Raw genomic sequence first — 19,306 nt, 5'->3', positions numbered from 1 at the left:
TTTCAGTGGCCTGTAAAGTCCTATATGGCCTTATGTGACCCAAAAGATTTTATTAACTTGTCTTTTACTATTCTGCCTGTTGCTCACTCTGTTCTAGTCTTACTGCCCTCTTTCTTATTGTCATGCCAGCTTGATTTAAGGCCTTTGCATTTTTGCTGTTTCCTCTGGCTGGAATGGTCTCATCCTAGAAAGCTAGGGCTTACTCTCTTATCTTCTTTAGATTTTTATTCACTTTTGCTGGTTTCTCAATGAGGTCATTTCTGGCCACTTTAAAAAAAATTACAAACTCTCTTCATGACTTTTGAATCCCACTATATTTTTATTTTCCTCTGTAGCTCTTAGTACCAACTATATTGTTTCTCACTTATCTTTAATGTCTTTTTTGGCCCACTGGAATGTCAACTGTATGAAGATAGGTATTTCTGCTGATAAAACCTCCAGCCTAAAATAGTACCTAGGGCAGAGGAGGTACTCAATAAATGCTTGTTGAATTAATTCTTAGAAGAATAACAGCATTGAGAAGGTAATGCCAGAGATTTTGGTATCTAATAAACAGTAGGAAGTGATAGTAACTGATTATCAGTCCGGAACAATATACTGATATCTCTATGATGAGCAGCATTGTGTATAGCTGTGACAAGGATGAAAGGGGTTTCTAAACTCATAGAGGTGTCCAGGTTATAGATGTCAGGCTTTTGGCTTTAATGTGACCAACTTTTCAGCTACTGGTATCTCATTGGCTTTTGGGTGAATCTCAGTGTTAAGCTTCTATTCTCTCGCTCTAAGTCCCGTGATGTAGAGGGTAGGTAGCACCTTTATTTCAATAACTTCAGGTAAAAAGAGGTAGAGGCAATGAACTGAGAGTGAGTTTATTTACACAGATGGTTATTGTTCATCCATACCTCTAAACTTAGTTTGCTAAATGCAAGCCTCCATTCATCAGCTAACTAATAAAACATTTTTAAGTATGGCCTTCTCTATTTCCTGCAGTTGAAACTTTAACATTAACAGCATTGCCAGCTACATACTGCAGTGATGGTTGATATAATCTTTATATCATTTTGCCATCTTTAAAAAATTAATAGAAAACTAAGATGAAAGTGTCATTCTACTGATAAGTATAGGCTTCATAAACTTAATACAGTTTACATAGAGGTAAGAATCCTTAGTATCCTGAAAACACTAGGCTTTTTCTCAAATTGAATGCTTGTCGCTTTAAGACTGATATATATAATATTTAAGAAAACCACATACATAAAATGCTGAAAATTGAAAATTTGTCTTAATGTCATGGTGTAATTTGTTTTTAGCTATTGAATGAGAGGTATTAGAACGTCTTTTATTATTTTTTGAGTTTTAGACATTCCTCTGGTTCGGAATCTACTATATACAAAAGCAGAGAACTACCTGCATCCTATTAAATCCATTGGTAATTTAATCACCACTTATAATGATATTCTGTTTGCAAATTTGTTTTGACTTTCAAACAAGTATACTTTTAGAATGCAACTTTGTGAGTTGCGCAATGTCTGCCTAAAAATGGGGATAAAATTTGGGATCTCTTGGAGGGCTTCCAACTAACGTTTTTAAAACTTTGCTCACTTGATTAATGAACCTATTTTAGCTGATTATAAATATCTTTCTTATATTCTATAGCATTTTCTTTCCAAAGAAAATAAGATACAAAACTGAGGTGTGATCATCTGTGCTACAATATTTTGCTCTAGCATATAGAATGTTGTTTCCAATGACATGTACTCCGAAATTCGTGGTGTCATCTTGTTTCCTTTGGCAAACTTTCATTTCCTGAGGAAATTAGTCTTCATATAATATGGTGGAAAGAATGGAAAATTCTTTATTTTAGACAAATATAAAGTTACTCTCTATTATTTTAAACAAAGGTTTAATTACATATACAGATGTATATGAGTTAATGAGAAATTATAAATATGATTTCTAACAGATTCTAAGTTGATATTCCCAGCAGGTATTATTTTCTTGGTGATACAGGTTTGTAGTAAGAAATACTTGAAAGAGCTAACTGTGCAAAGCAGATTACATTGACTTGAAATACACCCTTCTTTCATGAAAGATTTAGAAAAAGTTCTTATGCTTCATTCTATACATACAATTTTAGGAAACAAAGGATATGGAAAAGACAGCTAGAATTATAGGGAGTTTGTAGAGGAGGATTTGCTTTAAATGTCACAGTCATACACCAAAGAATGGGATGTCAATATGAACTTACCAAGTTTTCTTTATAATTATTTATATTTATTAATGTTCTTCATTCTCCTTTTCTTCATGCTCCCTTTTTAAAACATTTAGCCTTTTTAGGGATATGATCATAGATTTACACACAGTTGTAAGAATTAATATAGAGATCCCATTTACCCTTTACCCAGTTTACCCCAGTGGTTACATCTTGTCTCACTATGGTACAACCAGGACATTGACATTCACACACTCAAGATATAGAACATTTACACCACCACCAGGGTCTCTTATGTAGCCTTTTTTTTTTTTTTTTTTGGAGACAAGAGTCTCAGTCTTATTGCCCAGGCTGGAGTGCAGTGATGCATTCTCGGCTCATCTCAACCTCTCCCTCCTGGATCAAGTGATTCTTCTGCCTCAGCCTCCCAAGTAGCTGGGATTACAGGCGTCTGCTACCACACCTGGCTAATTTTTTGTATTTTTGGTAGAGACAGGGTTTCACTGTGTTGGTCAGGCCAGCCTCGAACTCCTGACCTCAGGCAATCCACCCACCTCTGCCTCCCAAAGTGCTGGGATTACAGGCGTGAGCCACCTCACCTGGCCTTTTATGTTGCCTTTTTATGGCCACACCTACTTTCCCCCCTACTACTCCATGTCCCTCAGGCAACCACTAATCTACTCTTCATATCTATAATTTTTTCATTTTAAATATGTTATATAAATGGAATCATGCAATATGTGATGTTTTGGGATTGACTTTTGTCACTCATAGTAATTCTCTGGAGATTTAGTTTGGTTATTATGTATATCAGTAGTTCATTCATTTTTATTGCTAAGTGGTATTGTGGTACATGGATATAAATAGTTTGCTTAGAGATTCAGGAGAAATGGTGGTTTGGAGGCAGACTGGATTGCAGCTCTCAGTCAGATGGACAGAGCATCATGTGGAGACTCACAATAACTTTTGCTTCAGAACTACTGCTCCAGTAATATACCAGGAAAGCTGAGAGAATTCACAGACCCTCTGAAGGAAGCATAGTGCTCCTGCAGGACCCAGGAGATAGCCCAAATACCATGAGTGCCCAACTGTAGAAAGTGGGGGATCATCAGCCACCAAACACACACCCTCATTGGGGAACCAGAAGATCTGGAATGATTTGACCTTACTTGAAGCTGAGTCAAATTAGAGAGGTGAACAAAATACAGGGGTAGAAGAAGCAGCAGTAAAAGCCCTGTGGTCTCTCTGGGTCTCTAGGGGAGCCATTTCTGACTTGTCTCATAGGGCTTCTTGGGAGGGCTGCCAGAGAAACTGGTAAAAGACCACAGGGAGAAGGAAACCTCCAGCTGAACTTTGTAACAATTTCAACGAAATGCAAAGTCTCCTGGTCAAACTTGGGAAGGGCCGTAATCTAGTGTGTAGGCTTAAGAACACCCTGCTTATGTTCCCAGCTGAAGGCTGGTAGCTTAGAGCAAATTATCAGCCATGATTGCCCACTGCCTGGAAACAAACTCCATGCTCTTGGTGGGGCATGGTGAGAGTGAGACCAACCTTTTGGTTTGCGTGGGAGCTGGGAAGAGTTCTGTAACTGCCAGCCTTCCCCCACTTCCTTGACAACCTGAATGGCAGCAGAGGCAGCCATAATCCCCCTGAGAACATAACTCCGTTGATCTGGGAACCCTATCCCCATCCCCCACCACAGCCACAGCGAGCCCTACCTAAGAACAGTCTGAGCTCAGACATGCCTAACTCTGTCTCTACCTCATGATCCTTCCCCACCCAACCTGGTGGCTGAAGAGAAAGGGCATATTCTCTTGGGAGTTCTAGGACCCAGCCCACCGCATGAGCCTCCCTAAACCACCACGCTGATGCTCTTTTAAAAGTGACACCTCCTGACAAGAAGACAACCAGCACAAAAATAGTGTATTAGGCAACCAAAACTAAGGACTCCCAGAGTCCATTTCACTCCCCTGCTATCTCCACTGGAGCAGGTGCTGATATCCACAGCTAGAGACCTGAAGATGGTTCACACCACAGGACTCTGTGCAGACAACTCCCAGTACCAGCCCTAAGCCTCTGAGTTCTGCTGGGTGGCTAGATCCAGAAGAGATACAAGAATCACTATAGCTCAGCTCTCAGGAAGCCACATCCCTTGGAAAAGGGGGAGAGTACTACACAAAGAGGACACACTATGGGACAAAAGAATCTGAACAGAAGCCTTGAGCCCCAGATCTTCCCTCTGACATAGTTTACCCAAATGAGAAAGAACCAGAATTGATCAATTATTAATCCAATCAAGGAGGTGCCAGAGAAAGGTGAAGTCTAATTTAAGGAAATTTAAAAAAAGATAGAAGAAGTGAGGGGAGAAATCTTCAGTGAAATAGATAGCATAAATAAAAACAGTTACAACTTCAGGAAATCAAGGACACACTTAGTAAAAAACAAAATGTTCTGAAAAGTCTCTGCAATAGAATTGAACAAGTAGAAGAAAGAACTTCAGAGCTCAAAGACAAGGTTTTTTATTTAACCCAATCCAACAAGGATAAAGAAAAAAGAAATAGTGAAAATGAACAAAGCATCCAAGAAGTTTGGGATTATGTTAAGTGACCAAACCTAATTGGTGTTCGTGAGGAAGACACCTGGGAAATTCATCACAAAAAGATCATCACCTAGACACATTGTCATCAGGTTATTTAAAGACAAAAGAATCTTACGAGCTATGAGGCAAAAGCACCAGGTAACCTATAAGGGGAAACCTATCAGATTAACAGCAGATTTCTCAGCAGAAACCCTACAAGCTAGAGGGGATTAGGGCCCTATCTTAAGCCTTCTTAGACAGAACAATTATCAGCCAAGAATTTTGTATCCAGTGAAGCTAAGCTTCAAAAATGCAGACAAACAAATGCTGAGAGAATTCGTCACTACCAAGCCAGCACTACAAGAACTGCTAAAAGGAGTTTTATCTAAATCTTGCAACAAATCCTGAAAACACATCAAAATACAACCTCTTTAAAGCATAAATCTCACAGGATCTACAAAACAAAAATACAATTTAAAAAAACAGTATGCAGGCAACAAATAGCACAATGAATGGAATAGTACCTCACATCTTAATACTAACATTGAATGTAAATGTCCTATATGCTCCTCCACTTAAAAGATACAAAACTGCAGAATGCATAAGAACTCACCAACCAAGTATCTGCTGTCTTTAAGAGACTCACCTAGCACATAAAGACTCCCATAAACTCAAAGTAAAGGGTGGAAAAGGACATTCCATGCAGATGGACACCAAAAGCATGCAGGAGTAGCTATTCTTAATCAGACAAAATAAACTTTAAAGCAGCAGCAGTTTAAAAAGATAAAAAGGGACGTTATGTAATGATAAAATACCTTGTCCAACAGGAAAGTACCAGAATCCCGAATATATATGCACCTAACACCGGAGCTTCCAAATTTATAAAACAATTACTATTTTACCTAAGAAATGTGATAGACAACAACACAGTAATAGCGGGAGACTTTAATATTCCACTGATAGCATGAGGCAAGTCATCAAGACAGTCAACAAAGAAACAATGGATTTAAACTATACCCTGGGACAAATGGACTTAACAGTTATTTACAGAACAGTCTACCCAACGACTGTAGAATATACATTCTATTCATCAGCACATGGAAATTTCTCCAAGATAGACTATATAATAGGTCAAAAAATAAGTCTCAATAAATTTTGAATAATTGGGATTATATCAAGTACTTTCTGAGATCACAGTGGAATAAAATTGGAAATCAAATCCAAAGGGAACCTTCAAAACCATGCAAATATCGAAATTAAATAACCTGCTTCTGAATGATAACTGGGTCAACAATGAAATCTAGATAGAAATTAAAAAATTATTCAAACTGAATGATAGTAATGATACAACCTATCAAAACCTCTGGGATACAGCAAAGGCTGTGCTAAGAGGAAAATCCATAACCTTAATGCCTACATCAGAAAGTCTGAAAGAGCACAAATAGACAATCTAAGGTCAGACCTCAAGAACAAACTAAATCCAAACCCAGCAGAAGAAAGGAAATAACCAAGATCAGAGCAAAACAAAATGAAATTGAAACAAAACAATACAAAAGAAAATGAAGCAAAAAGCTGGTTCTTTAAAAAGATAAATAAAATGGATAGACCATTAGCAAAATTAACCAAGAAAAGAAGAAGACCCAGATAAGCTCAATTAGATTAACCAAGAAAAGAAGATCCGAATAAGCTCAATTAGAAATGAAACAGAAGGTATTACAACTGACACCACAGAAATACAAAAGATCATTCAAGGCTACTATGAACACCTTTATGTGGGTAAACTAGAAAACCTAGAGGAGATGGGTAAATTCCAGGAAAGATATAACCCTCTTAGCTGCTTAAATTGGGAAAAATTTGAAATCCTGAACAGACCAATAACAAGCAGCAAGATGGAAATGGTAATAAAGAAAAATTGCCACCAACAACAGAAAAGTCCAGGATCCAGTAGATTCACAGCTGAATTCTACCAGACAGTCGAAGAATTGGTACCAATCCTATTGACACTATTCCAAAAGATAGAGAAAGAGGGAATCCTCCTGAAATCATTCTATGAAGCCAGTATCATCTTAATACTAAAACCAGGAAGGGACATAACAACAACAAAAACCACTGTGGACCAATATTTCTGATGAACGTAGATGTAAAAATACTTAACAAAATACTAGCTAGGCCAGGCACGGTGGCTCACGCCTGTAATCCCAGCACTTTGGGAGGCGAGGCGGGTGGATCACGAGGTCAAGAGATCGAGACCATCCTGGTCAACATGGTGAAACCCCGTCTCTACTAAAAATACAAAAAATTAGCTGGGCATGGTGGTGTGTGCCTGTAATCCCAGCTACTCGGGAGGCTGAGGCAGGAGAATTGCCTGAACCCAGGAGGCGGGGGTTGCGGTGAGCCGAGATTGCGCCATTGCACTCCAGCCTGGGTAACAAGAGTGACACTCCGACTCAAAAAAAAAAAAAAAATACTAGCTAGCCAAATCCAGCAGCATATCAAAAAGATAATCCACCATGATCAAGTGGGTTTCATACTAGGAATGAAAGGATGGTTTAACATATGCATGTCAGTAAATGAGATATACCACATAAACATAATTAAAAACAAAAATAACATGGTCATCTCAAAATATGCAGAAAAAGCATTTGACAAAATCCAAATATCTCTTTATGATTAAAACTGTCAGCAAAATCAGCATACAAGGGACATACCTCAATGTAATAAAAGCCATCTATGACCAACCTACAGCCAACAGCATACTGAATGGGGAAAAGTTGCCAGCATTTCCACTGAGAACTGCAAAACAGCAATGATGCCCACTCTCAGCACTTCTACTCAATGTAGTACTGGAAGTCCCAGTCAAAGCAATCAAACAAGGGAAAGAAACAAAGGGCATCCAAATTAGTAAAGAGGAAGTCAGTCACTGTTTGCTGATATGATTATATACCCAGAAAACCCTAAAGACTCCTCCAGAAAGCTCCTAGAACTTGAATTCAGCAAAGTTTTAGGATCCAAAATTAATGTACACAAATCAGTAGCTCTGCCATACACAACGACCAAGGTGAGAATCAAATCAAGAACTCAAACCCTTTTACAATCGCTGCAAATAAATAAATAAATAAAATAAAATACTTAGGAATATACCTAACCATGGAGGTGAAAGACCTCTACAAGGAAAGGTACAAAACACTGCTAGAAGAATCATAGACAACACAAACAAATGGAAACACATCCTATACTGATGGACTGGTAGAATCAATATTTTGAAAATAACCATACTCACAAAAGCAATCTAGAAGCTCAACATAATTCCCGTCAAAATACTACCATTATTCTTTAGAATGATGAAAATACCACCATCATTCTTTAGAATTAGTAAAACAATCCTAAAATTCACATGGAATGAATAAAGAGCCTGTGTAGCCAAAGCAAGACTAAGCAAAAACAAAACAAAACAAAAAACAAATATGGAGGCATCATGTTACCTGATTTCAAACTATGTTATAGGGTCATAGTCACCAAAACAGCATGCTGCTGGTATAAAAGTAGGCACATAGACCAGTGGAACAGAATAGAGGACCCAGAAATAAACCCAAATACTTACAGCCAACTGATCTTTGACAAAGTAAACAAAAACATAAAGTGGGGAAACAACACCCTTTTCAACAAATGTTGCTGGGATAATTAGTAAGCCACATGTAGGAGAATGAAACTAGATCCTCATCTCTTACCTTATGCAAAAATAAACTCAAGATGTGTCAAGGACTTAATTAAGACCTGAAACTATAAAAATTTAGATGATAACATTGGAAAACCATTTCTACGCATTGTCTTAGGCAAAGACTTCGAGACCAAGAACCCAAAAGCAAATGCAGCAACAACAAAGATAAATAAGTGAGACTTAATTAAACTAAGGAGCTTTTGCACAGCAAAAGGAACAGTCAGAATAAAAGGACAACTCATAGAGTAGGAGAAAATCTTCACAATCTATACATCTGACAAATAATATCCAGAATCTACAAGGAACTCAAACAAATTAGCAAGAAAAAAAACAATCTCATCAAAATGTAGGCTAAGGACATGAATAGACAATTCTCAAGAGAAGATGTGCAAATGGCCAACAAACGTGAAAAAATGCTCAGCATCACAAATGATCAGGGAAATGCCTATCAAAACCACAAAGCAATGCTATCTTACTCTTGCAAAAATGGCTATTACCAAAAAAATTTAAAAAGTGGTAGATATTGGCATGGATTTGGTGAAAAGGGAACACTTCTACGTTGCTGGTGGGAATGTAAACTAATAGCCACTATGGAAAATAGTTTGGAGATTCCTTAAAGAACTACAAGTAGGTGAGGCGCAGTGGCTCATGCCTGTAATCCTAGCACTTTGGGAGGCCGAGACAGGTGGATCACGAGGTCAAAAGATCAAGACCCTCCTGGCCAACATGGTGAAACAACGTCTTTGCTAAAAATACAAAATTTAGCTGGGCCTGGTGACATGTGTCTGTAGTCCCCGCTACTCAGGAGGCGAGACAGGAGAATCGCTTGACTCCAGGAGGTGGAGGTTGCAGTGAGCTGACATTGTGCCACTGCACTCCAGCCTGGCAACAGGGGGAAACACTGTCTCAAAACAAACAAAAAAGAACTGAAAGTAGAACTCCCATTTGATTCAGCACTCCCACTACTGATTACCCAGAGGAAAAGAAGTCCTTATACAAAAATGGTACTTGTACATGCATGTTTATAGTAGTACAATTTGGAATTGCAGAAATGTGGAACCAACCCAAATGCCCATGAATCAACCACTAGATAAAAAAACTGATGTGTGTGTGTGTGTGTGTGTGTGTGTGTGTGTGTGTGTGTTTGTATACACGTATACATATATATACACACACATATATATATGTATATATGATGGAATACTTCTCAACCATAAAAAGGAATGAATTACTGGCATTTGCAGCAACTTCCATGGGTTTGGAGACTATTATTCCAAGTGAAGTAACTCAAGAATGGAAAACTAAACATCTTATGTTCTAACTTGTGAGCTAAGCTATGAGGATACAAAGGCATAAGAATGATACAATGGATTTTTGGGACTCAGTGGGAAAGGGTGGAGGGGTGAGGGATGAAAGACTACAAACTGCCAGTTGAGTTCAGTGTATACTGCTTAGGTGATGGATGCACCAAAATTAAAAAATCATGAAAGAACTTACTCATGTAACCAAATACCTACCACCTGTTCCCCAAAAACCTATGGAAATATTTTTTTAAAATTAACAATGTAGAAATTTTAAAAAGTATAAAAATAGTTTGTGGAAGCATTAAACTTTGGAAGGACATTTGAATTATTTCCAATTGTTGGCTGTTACAAATGAAGTTGTTATAAACATTTGTATATAGGTTTTTATGTGAGCATAAGTTTTTATATCTGTGGAATAGATGCTCAGGAGTACAAATTTCTGGGTCATGTGGTAGTTGTAAATTTAGCTTGATAAGAAAGTACCATTTTACAGAGTGGCTGTATCATTTTGAAATCTCACCAGCACCATTTGAGGGATTCATTTTCTCTACATGCTTGCCACCATTTGTGTTGTCATTATTTTTTATTTTAACTGTTCTGATAAGGTGTATAGTAATATTTTATTGTGGTTTTAATTAGTGTTTCTCAGATAACTACAGACATTGAACACTTTCTCTTATGCTCATTTACAATTTGCATGTCCTCTTTAGTGAAATGTCTCCTTATATCTTGCACATTCCCTAATTTGATTAATTGGTTTTTTTGATGTTGAGTTTTGGAGTTCTTTATGTATTTTAGATACTAATCCTTTGTTGGATATGTGGTTTGGAAATATTTTCTCCTAGGCTGTAGGTTGACTTCTATCTTCTTAATAGGGTCTTTTGCAAAGTAGAAATTTTTCATTTTGGTGAAGACCTATGTATTACATTTTGCTTTTTTATATTATGCTTTTGGGTGTCGTCTGAGAATTCTTTGCCTATCCCCAGATTTTCTGGAACTCTTTACTTTTTAAAAAAAAAATAAAAATTGTATAATTGTATGTTTTTATTTATGTTCATTATCCCTTTTGAATTAATTTTTTATATAAGTATGTGAGGTCAGTTGAGTTTCATTTTTTCACTGTGGTTCTTGAGGTGGAAACTTGGATCATGGTGGAAATTTGAGCTCCCAAAGTGCTAGATTACATGTGTGAGCCACTGTGCCTCACCCCTTTCCATTCTTTAAACAATCTTCCTCACCTGTTTTATCAAATGTAAATATTTGGTGCTTTTAGTTTCCCTCTCAGCATTGCTTTTAGCTGTAACCCACAAATTTTGATACAGTGTGTATTCATTTTCAATTAGTTCAATGTATGTTTTTATTTTCCTAAAGACCTCTTTGACAAATGGATTATTTAAAAATGTGTTGTTTGGCTTTCAGCTGTTGGAGATATTCCCGTTATCTTTCTGGTATTGATTTATAGTTTGATACCATTATGGTCAGAGAACACACTCTGTATGTGTATCAAAAATAACATACATGTATAGTAAGCAGATCATACAATGAGATTTAAGTAGTAATAAAAGCAGAAAATATAACATAAAATCATTCAGAGCAAAGATCAGACATCTTTATAACAATGAAGAGAAATGAGCCAATCACCTCAAGAAAATTCCTTGAACAATGAATCATAAAGAACAACCACTTCTGGGCTTTACACAAGAGGTATATCCAAAACAAACTTATGTAGCACACTTGCAGACAAATAGGTGTGTTATTTAAAGGTTAAAAAAACACACACACCTGTGAAGAAGGGAAACGGGTTCCATGCCAGGAATCAGAGCATATGCTAATGCATTGAAAGAATAAGGCTAGAACATAGTTATAGATATCAGAGATTTGTTGTAGCAATGGCATTTAGGATAAAGCCATATAAAGCTTTCTGTATGTCTAGAACTAAATCCTGGAATTGAATACACAGGAGGGGAGAAGTTTCTACCCTAAAGTACTTTTGAAGATCTAATTTCAATTACAGTTTTACACAAATGAGGAAAACCTGCCATGTAATAAATTAGGAAAACATTAAGAGGTATTGCTTCACTTGTTTACAGTTTTGTAAAAGTCTTTAAAGAGACTGCACAATATTACTATGGAAAAATTTATGTTGATTTAAAGGGAAAGGGGGAACTGGAAAGTAGCATGTATTTTGAATCTGTTGGTCAGATGATGTGCTGGTACTTTTACATATTATCCTCTTATACCCACAAAAACTCAATGTAGTCGTTAAATGAGATTTCCTCTATTTTACCCAGTGTCAGGAAACCCCAGATTAGAAGGATTAGTTTGCCCAATAACATGAAACTAGGAGTAGTTGGCCTGAAATTTAAATACAGATTTAACTGATTAAAAAACAATGATCTTATGAGGGAGGCTCAGAGATTTCATAAAAAACTGCAAAGATGTTAAGTTCACATTCATAATTCAAAACTTAGATATAAAAATCAGCTTAAGATGATTAAAGAAGAGGTTATACAATACTTGAGATTATGATTCCTGTTCCCTGATGTTTGCCCCATCTCTGAAGCTGTCATTTAAAAAAGGCAATTTAGACTTGCCCAAAAACATGTCTAAAAAAATGTGTCCTAAAGCATTAAGTCTTGTTAACCTCCGTCTTTGCAATGTTCTTTGAAAATCTTCATGCTTATTAATATACCCCTTCCTTCCTTTTTTTTTTTTTTTTTTGTTTTGAGATAGGGTTTCAAAAAAATAAAAAAATCTTATTTTGATATTGGAGCGTGGTGGCACAATCATAGCTCACTGCAGCCTTGAATTAATGGGCCCAAGTAGTCCTCCTACCTCACTCAGCCTCCCATCTTGCTGGGACTACAGGTACCTATCAGTATGCCTGGCTAATTTTTTAAATTTGTAGAAATGGGGCCTTGCTGTATTGCTCAGTCTGGCCTTGGACTACTGGCCTCAGGCTCTTCTTCCACCTCAGTCTACCAAAGTGCTAATGCAACCTGCTGTGTTTGGCCTCCTTCCTCTTCTTTTTAAGAGACAAGATCTCACTGTGTTGCCTAGACAGGAGTACAGTGGCGAGAACATGACTCATTGCAGCTTCAACCACTTCAGCTGATGCAATCCTCCTGCTTCAGCCTCCTGAGTAGCTGGGATTATAGGTGCATGCCTCCACGCCCAGCTAGATATTTTGTTTTTTGTAGAAATGGTGTCTTGCTGCATTGCTCAGGCTGGCCTTGAACTCCTTGCATCAAGTGATCTTCCTGCCTCGGAATCCCAAAGTGCTGAGATTACATGTGTGAGCCACCGGGTCTGGCCCCTTTCCCTTCTTTAAATAATCTTTCTTTCCCCTCTATTATCAATATTAAAGAAAATAATAGATATTTTAAAAAATGTGTATAGGTGAAAAAAATGATAATTTCTACTTTTTACCATTTCTCTTCTGTCACACCAGATGTCAGGTTCCAACCCGATCTGAGGTCTGAGGGGAGTGGATGGACGGGTAGTGGGTAGCTGAAAGAACACTTGGGGTCTATGGGCAGGTGAAATATATGGCTTTATTATCCTCTCTCTCTTCTTTCTCTCTCTCCATCAGCCTTTGTCTTGGCTGCCTGCTCTGGCTGCATCCCTTCTCAGCAGCCAGCTCTGTGGCTCCTGCTGCCTCCATGGCTGCAGCCTCACTCCCTGGTGCACCTGCCCTTTCCTGGTACCCCACTGTTTACCTGTAAGGTAGACAGCTCCGGCTCTATTATGCACGCTGTAGCAGCAGCATCGCTATTCACGTCAGCAGCTTTGCTCTCTCCCTCTTCACCCGCCATGAGCCAGTGGCGGCAGGGCAGTTATACTCTTTACAGAGAGCAGTGACTCAGAGCCAGGTATGAGCTTATACAAACAGGTTACATAATGAGCAGAATTGTGTGCCTGCATACCAAACTCACTGAGTCATGCTGGGCTGAATGTCTGCCTTGGCCTATTCTTGACTAAAGCACATCCATTATCCTTACATCCTCCAACCATTGGAAGTTGTGTTATGAGACCCAGATAACCTATATACTGACATTTGAAGCATACTCTGTTTTATAATTCTATCAATTTTTTTATGGGTTGTAAGGCACATACAAGTGTTTGGTTATTATGCCTTCCTGATGAGCTATCTTTAAGAACGCTCTATGACTTGATGTCTGTGTTATCTCATATATGTGATATAGCCAGTGTGGCATTCTTATGCTTATCGTTTGCATGGTATATTTTTTTCTCATCCGTTTACTTTGACACTGTGTCATCATATTTAAGATAAATTTCTGATTGCATGTAGTTGTGTCTTGTGTTTTTAAATCCAATCTGGCAGTTTCTGTCTTTTCTTTGGTACATTTAGATGCTATTAATGTTTAATGTGATTATTGATGTGGATAGATTTAGGTATACAGTTTCATTATTTGTTTTCTGTCTGTCTTCCTCAGTATTTTGTTCTGCTCTTTCCCTCCCCTATTTTTGTCTTCAAGTTATTTGGTTTTTTAAAAAAGTAATTTTATCTATTGGCTTTTAATTTATATCTCTGCATTATATTTTAGTGATTGTTTCAGAAAGTACTTCCATTGCACAACCTTTTGATTCTGTTGTCATATATGTACATATGTAAATACACTAATGCATTCTATCATGCATATGTGTGTATACATATGTACATGTGTATATATACCTATACTTATATATATATGTACACATACACACACACAAACTATAATGTGTGTTTATAATGCATGCATATATTATAGTGTGTATGTGTGTGTGTGTGTGTATATATGTATATATATGTAATATATGCATGCATATATTATAGCATGTATGTGTGTGTATATATATATATATATATATATATATATATATACACAATAGATTGTGTAGGAAGAAGTCAACGAGGTCAATAAAAAGTTTTTGGAGTAAGATTTAGCTTAACCTTATAAATAGGTAGTTTCATGTTCTTTTATTAAAACATTTAATCAACTTTCTAATTTTTGCATTTCTTAGGCAGACATAGTGGCATATGCAGGCATACATTGTTTTATATCACTTTGCTGATATTGCATTTTTCACAAATTGAAGGCTTGTGACCACCTGACTTCATGTCTGTCTGTCACATTTTGGTAATTCTTGCAATATTTCAGACTTTTTACTACTTTTATATCTGTTATGGTGATCTGTGATCAGTTTTCTTTGATGTTTCTATTGGGATTGTTTTGGGATGCCACAAACCATGCCCATATAAGAGGATAAACTTACTTGATAAATGTGGTTGTTCTGATTGCTCCATTCCTCTGTCTGTCTCTCTTTCTTATTTTTGAGACAGAGTTTCGCCCTTGTTACCCAGGCTGGAGTGCAATGGCGCTATCTTGGCTCACTGCAACCTCCACCTCCTGGGTTCAAGCAATTCTCCTGCCTCAGCTTCCTGAGTAGCTGGGACTACAGGTGTGCGCCACCATGCCCAGCTAATTTTTTGTATTTTTAGTAGAGATGGGGTTTCACCATGTTGACCAGGATGGTCTCGATCTCTTGACCTCGTGACCCACCTGCCTCGGCCTCCCAAAGTGCTGGGATTACAGGCATGAGCTGCCACACCCGGCCCTCTCTCTGTCTTTCTTTGGGCTTCCCTATTCTCTGAGGCACAGTTTTGAAATTAGGCCAATTAGTAACCCTACTGTGGCCCTAAGTGTTCAAGTGAAAGAAAGAGTTGCATATCTCTCAGTTTAAAAGAAAAGTTAGAAATGATTAAGCTTAGTGAGGAAGGCATGTTGAAACCTGAGATAGGCTGAAAGCCAGGCCTCTTGTGCCAATGGTTAGCCAAGTTGTAAATGCAAAGGAAAAGTTATTGAGGGACATTAAAATGCTACCCCAGTGAACACATGAATAATAAGCAAGTGAAACAGCCTTTTGCTGATAAGAGAAAAATTTAAGTGGTCTAGAGAAAAGATCAGACTAGCCACAATGTTTCCTTAACCCAAAGCCTAACTCAAAGGAAAGCCCTAATTTTCTTCAATTCTGTGAAGGCTCAGAGAGATGAGGAAGCCACGGAAAAAAAAATTGGAAGCTAGCAGAAGTTGGTTCATTAGGCCTAAGGCAGGAAGCCATCTCCAGAGCATAAAAATGCAAGGTGATGCAGCAAGTGCTAATGTAGAAACTTTAGCAAGTTAGAAGACCTAGCAGAGATCACTGATTTACATTAAAGAACAAATTTTCAGTGGAGACAAAACAGTCTTCTATTGAAAGAAGATGCTAAGACTTTCACAGCTAGAGAAGTCAATTCCTGGCTTCAAAGTTTCAAAGGACAGGCTGACTCCCTTGTTAGGGGCTAATGTGGCCATTGCCTTTTAAGTTGAACCTAGTCTTTTGCCACTTCAGAAATCCCAGAGTAAGAATTATGGTAAATCTATTCTTCCTATAAATGGAACAACAAAGCCTGGATGACAATGTATCTGTGTACAACATGGTTTACAGAATATTTTAAGGCTACTGTTGAGACCTACTCCTCAGAAAAAAGATTACTTTCAAAATATGACTGCTCATACCTAAGTGTTCAAGCCTGGATGACAACGTATCTATTTACAGCATGGATTACAGAATATTTTAAGGTTGAGACCTACTCAGAAAAAAAGAATCCTTTCAAAATATCATTGCTCATTGACAGTGCACTTGGTCACCTAAGTGTTCTGACGAGAATGTACAGGGAGATTAATTTTTTATTTCCAGTCTGCTAATACAAAATTTATTCTGCAACCCATGGATCAAAGAAAAATTTGGATTTTCAAGTCCTCTTACCTAAGAAATACACTTTGTAAGGCTATAGCTGCCATAGATAGTGATTGCTCATAGATAGTGATGGATCTTGGCAAAGTAAACTGAAAACCTTCTGGAAAGGATTCTCTATCTAGATGTCATTAAGAACATTTGTGATTCATGGGAGGAAGTCAAAATATCCACATGAACAGAAGTTTTGAAGAATTTGATTCTAGCCTTCATGGATGACTTTGGAGGTTCAAGATTTCAGTAGAGGGAGTCGCTGCAAATGTGATAGAAATAGCAAGAGAACTGGAATTAGAGGTGGAGCCTGAAGATGGGACTGAATTGTTGTAGTCTCATGATAAAAATTGGATGAGGAGTTGCTTCTTATTGGATAAGCAATGAAATTGGTTGAGATGAAATCTGCTCCTGGTGAAGATGCTGTAAACATTGTTGAAATGACAACAAAGATTTAGAATATTAACAAATGTAGTTGATAATGCAGTGGCATGGTTTGAGAGGATTTACATCAATTTTGAAAGAAGTTCTGTGGATAAATTGTTGTCAAATAGCATTGCATGCTACAGAGAAGTCTTTCCTAAAAAGGACAATTGATGTGGAAAAACATCATTGCTGTCTTCTTTTAAGAAATTATCACAGCCACCCCAGCTTTCAATAGCCACCACCCTGATCAGTCAGCAGCCATCAACATTGAGACAAGACTATTAGCTAGCCAAAAGATTGACTCATTGAAGGCTTAGATGATTGTTAGCATTTTTTAGCAATAAAGTTTTTAAATTAAGGGGTATACATTTTTAAGTCATAATGCTTTTGTGCATTTAAGAGACTACAGCATAGTGTAAACCCAAACATTTATGTGACTCATTTTATTATGATTTTGGGTTTATTGCAGTGGTCTGAAAACTAAACCCATATCTCTGAGGTATGGCTGTAGTTTGTGTAATGAGCTATACATATATAGAATTTCTGCTTATAGCATTTGGCAGTTGTAAAATAAATGGTAAATTATAGCAACAGATAATATTTTCAGTTAAGTAGTTTTGCCTCTTTATGTTTTATGATTTATTATAATAAGTAATAACTGTTTCATGAATACTCATACATACATAGTTTTTACAACTCATTCAGTATTTCTATGCAGTATTTTTCAAACTGTTGATGACCTGTTCTATTAGTGGGTAATGAAATCAATTTAAAGGGTTCTGAAATAGCATTTTGAAAAAAGAGAAACATAACAAGAGATTATCAGAAAACACTGCTCTGGGTAAAAATTGTTTTGTGAAACTTTTGTATGTCTGTATCAGTTTGCAGGATAAAAAGTATTCTTGCGGTGGGACATGGTCCAAAAACTTTTACTGTTTTTAGAGAGCTACTAGTTAAAATTTAGCTGGTAACTTTACATTTTATATTGTAAAGAGTAATTTTGGCTAATTTGAGAAGTGCTTAGAATTTTGGTTTACAGAGCAATTGTAAGAATTTAAAATTATATCAAAGTTATAATATTTTGAGCTGACATTTTCATAACGTTCTTAGGTAGAAAGGTAATTTAAGTGAGATGCCTAACTACTGTGTTAACAGTTTTGGCATGGGTTGAAAACCATTATAAATATCAGCAGCTTATTTTCCTGTGTTTTATATTATTTTGGTCATATTTAAACCTATTAACGTTAAAATGTAAGGACCCTCAGATTTAAATTTGAATATGAAATAATAAAACAAATTATATTAATATAGTTCCTTGGTATGATGTACACAGGATAGAGTGTTATTTTAAATAGAAGCAAATATAATTAGCTAACTTAAGGCAAAACTCCATACTGGATTTTGTTATTTCACATGTAACTAAAATATCGGTGACTGTCTTATTTGCTTAGTTATGAGTCTCAGGAATAATTAAATAATATAAGATTTTCACCTTGACAGAGTAACCATGTCATGTTTATATCGCCAATGCCTACTATAGACCTGGCAAATAATATAATAATATGTTCTAAACAATGTAAGGAATTAGTTATTTCCTTAGCTTTTAGGACAATTGATATTTCTGAAGTATATATGCCACTTGTTTTATGGGGTATTCTTCAATTTTTGTTTTTCTTTTGTTTCTTCATGATCAGATTTAGATTCTGATTTTTTGGTTAGAATATGGTGTAAGTGGCATTGTGACTTTTGCAGAATATCACCCCCATTGGTACTTTGATGTTCATTAGCCACTTTTTGATGATGTTAATTTTGATCTCGTGGGTAAGGTGATTTCCTCCACTGTATAACTACTCTTTTCTTTTATAAGTAAAGAGCAATTGGGGGTAGATACTTTGTGACTATGTAAACATACAGTTCCACATGAGACTTTCTCCACTTTGATTCAGTGTCTACTGATGATTCTTACTTGACTGAACTTCTTGTAACTTTTGACTTTGATGTAATTTCAAACTTACAGAAAAGTTGCAATAATGATATAAGGAAGCCAGATATATTCTTTATCCCAATTTACCAATTGTTTACATTTATTTTATGTTTTGAATCTGTGAAATGGGGATAATAAGTGTTACCTATCTCACAGGGGTGTTAGTTTTCATTGAAAAGAGAGGTTTTTAAATTGCTTTATGTACCTGTAAGGTATTAGTTTTATAATACTAGTTATCCTTTCTATGTTTTCTCTTCATTTAAGCTTTCTGAATACTGATTATTTTCTGTGAAAC

At 36.7% G+C, this 19,306-nt stretch overlaps 1 protein-coding gene across 7 annotated transcripts in view; it reads left to right on the top strand.

The window, feature by feature from the left end:
* Positions 1 to 19,306, top strand: part of COMMD10 (COMM domain containing 10) — a 203,730-nt gene that overhangs the window by 31,071 nt on the left and 153,353 nt on the right. The gene's annotated exons all lie outside the window — the stretch shown is intronic.

Source organism: Sapajus apella, unplaced genomic scaffold (assembly GCF_009761245.1).
Source record: "Sapajus apella isolate SASKATOON/1434 unplaced genomic scaffold, GSC_monkey_1.0 scaffold1, whole genome shotgun sequence".
In the NCBI taxonomy this organism is placed as follows: Eukaryota; Metazoa; Chordata; class Mammalia; order Primates; family Cebidae; genus Sapajus; species Sapajus apella.
Note: the sequence above shows the minus strand (reverse complement) of the source record. Positions and strands in the feature narration are given on the sequence as shown.